The sequence below is a fragment of the Vulpes lagopus genome, chromosome 1, assembly GCF_018345385.1.
Source record: "Vulpes lagopus strain Blue_001 chromosome 1, ASM1834538v1, whole genome shotgun sequence".
NCBI lineage: Eukaryota > Metazoa > Chordata > Mammalia > Carnivora > Canidae > Vulpes > Vulpes lagopus.
This window is the reverse complement of record NC_054824.1, coordinates 81372330-81375803: the sequence shown is the minus strand read 5'-3', so window position 1 is coordinate 81375803 and position 3474 is coordinate 81372330.

Below are 3474 nucleotides of genomic sequence, written 5' to 3'. Positions count from 1 at the left end.
CCCATAGAGTCAGAGGACTCAGAACCAACTTCATTCCTTAGTCCCAACTTTCCCACACTGAAATCAACTCTTCTACTTTGCTTCTTAAAGAACCATTCAGTATTAGTTGGTTTCACAATTAGTAAATGTGAGTGAGGTTCAGTCATATAAGATCAGGGATTTTATTCCATTAGTGAGAAATGTATTTGGTTTTTTAAACTTCCTTCCACAAAATTTTAAGGACAGTCATAGAGGAGTTGGATATCCTTGGTAAGATCATTGCATAGAATAAGGCAGACATTGAAAGTTAGATGTGTCTATGTATTAAAAATTCATGGGGACCATGTCTTCAGGTGCTAGAAGTCTAGCGATAAGCAATCTGGATTTCTGAGTTGTACTGTAGTTTTGCCTTGTCAGTATGAGGCCCCAGCAATGTTATCTTTCTCTCCGTGTTTTAATTTTCCTGTCACTAGACTAGAAACAGAATTTTCTGTCCTTTGGATTAGGAGCTGAAGCTGCATTTCCCTGGGAATTTCCCATTTTGCTTCAAGTTCCAGCTCAGGTATCCCATCTCTGAACCTTTTCTTTCATTCCTCTATGCAGGTAGGAGCTATCATAAATAACTTTGCTCATGCCTGAGTTACATAACATCTCATTGCACTGCAAGTATTTGACTATTTCTGGTACTGTTCTGTGGGCTTCTTGACGTGTGGGAATCATGTTTTACTCATCTTGATGTCTCTATTATCCAGTACAGTGCCTCGCACAGAGTAGATACAAAGAATTATTGGGAGAATGGGTGGGTAGATGGATGGGTGGATGGGTGGTTGGATGGGTGGATGGATGGATGGATGGATGGAGGCAGTTGACTTAACTAGATCCTATTTACAGATAGACTAGCCTAGCCGTTGGCTCCTAAGGGGGACTGGACAAGACTCTAAGAGTTGGATCAATGCAGATTCTTACCTGCTCTTTGAATAGTCAATAAGGCTACCTTTGTATTTAAATTCAGGAAATGTTATTCGGATTTTCTACTTATGTGTTTACCTCAGTGTAGGTGGTATGAGGATGGTGTGTAGCTATGAAAAATGTATGTTTTTGAAAATAATTTTTATCCCTGTAACTTTTGAAGGTTTTTGTTTGTTGTTAACACTGGCTAGGTCCTGCGGTGCCTGAGTGACTCAGTCATCTGAGCATCTGATTCTTGGTTTCAGCTCAGGTCACCACCTCAGGGTCATGATCATTGAGCTCTGCACTCAGTGTCGAGTCTGCTTGAGATTCTCTGCCTGTCCCTCTCCCTCTACCCCTTCCCCCCCAAGTAAGTAAGTAAGTAAATAAATAAAATCTTTAAAAACAAAAAAACATTAGCTAGGTCCCACACTTACCTTTCCTCCTTAGAGCACTAAAGGTCATACTTTTCTTAGAAAAAAAAAAGAATAGTTTATTTGAATGAAGTAGGATACATGGGTAAGACAAGTAATGCCTTTCTTTTCTTTATCTGGAGAGTATCCTCTGTGTGATGTCACCAGTATCCAACCTTATTCTACTGTGGTAGTCAGGTTCTCCTAATTGCCAAGAACAGAAACTTCTAACTAGTTTACTCAAAAGAACTTATTAGAAGCATATGAGGGCATCTCAAAGAACCTTGACACATTTCCTAGCAGTTAGAGGGATAGAAATAAGGGCAACTCCAGGAACCTCGACAAGAATTTTGGAATGCTCTAGAGTGCTGCTGTGTACAGTTCCAGAGACTGTCAGGCTCTCTCAGCCTGAGATTCCCAAGAGAAAAAAATTTAATGGGCTCCTTTGGTTCAGCTCCAAAGAGGATAGTTCCCTACACTGACTACAAACAAGAACACACAGAAGTACATAAAAATCCATCTTCCCATGCATCTAAATATGCCATCACTTAAGATAATCCTACTGCATCCAGAGGTAATGTGCTGTGGGTGAGGCAGAGGGCTACAACTACAAAATTTAACATTTTTCAAATACTTCTTGAGCATCTACTGTACACAGAGTGGGAGATAAGAAAATATTTACAACAGGCTCCCTAACCTCAAGGGGCTCTGTAGTTGAAAAAAACAACAGTATGAGAGGCATCATAGGCAGAAGGCGATTAAGGTGACATGAGGCTTTAATCAGGAGGCCAGTTATTCATACAATGTGAATTTGGAGTTGAGAGAAGAAAGAAATTTCCATCTAGTGCAGATGGGAATCTTCATGGTGGTAAAATCTGAGTTGTGCTTTGAAGGATGAGTAAACGAAGTGGCCCTGAGGAGTTCTCAAAATTCGTTTTTTTCTACCTATGAAAACAGTTTATGATCATATATAATACAACGAACTGTAATATATGTAGCAAAGGCAGTATCTGATGAACCTAGCAGGGAAAGGGAAACTTGTGACTCCTGAGAGAAAATTCATGTTTGGGGAAGAAGTGTTTGAGTTCTGTGCGCGGAACTCAGCAACAAGGGCTGAGGATAGAAGAATGGTGGTTCCAGATAGTGTGGTGACTTGACTATATCGAAATCCTTCCTTGATGCCTTTACTCTAGTAGCAAAGGCACATTCTGGGAAGGAGAGAGCTCTATTTAAACAGTCCAAGCAACCTCAAAACACCTTTTGGGTTAGCATCGTTCTAAGTCCCCTCAAGAAGACCCCAGATCACACAGGAGAGTATTTCCCTAGTGATTAGAAAAAAGTAAGACCTGGGGATCTGAAAAAGTGGGAGTGTGACATGACAGAAGGTAGAGTCTGAGTTGCTGAGACGGAATCGCAGCAACAGTGTGAGCAGTCACCAATGCTCTGGGGACTTGTCGAGGTACTACGAGATGGTAAAGGGAACCTTACAGTGAGGCTCCCAAAGTTAACCAAGAAGCAAAGAAGGCAGCTATAGAATTCATGAAATTTGCCTGTTAATAAGACATTTGTATCTGCAGGGTACGCGTGTCCCTGGGGACATTTCAGTTGTATACAAATGGCTGAAGTAGTAACTGCCCAACATCCCTGCTCCAAATTGCAAGTCCTCCCTCATCCCAGAATGACTCTGGAATCGTCACAAGCATTTATTTTTTATACATGTAGACTTGCAGACTTCACCACCATTTTCTTGGACTTCCAAGCCGTGGGGCTTCATCCTGGTGCCCACCTCTATCTATATGGGGTAGGCAGCAACCTGGAGTGAAAGCCAGGAGTCAGGGCATCTGAATTCTTTATGGAACAACCTATATGCCGGACCCAATGCTAGGTCCTGGACATACGGAGATGAAGATACCCGGCCTCTGAGCTCAGAATTAGTCTACTGGGACACATCAGCAATTAGGCAGTTGTGATGCAATGTAGTAAGCGGTAACGATGGGAGCTGATGGAACCCGGTTTCCCAGATAGCGGTCACTAATTCAGGTAGCCCCTGTAGTCAGTCACCCCTCCCGGCCTTATCAAAGTCCAGAGTTCCCTTTACCGTATCCTTCTAAAGAGTGTAGCAGTTCTCGATTAC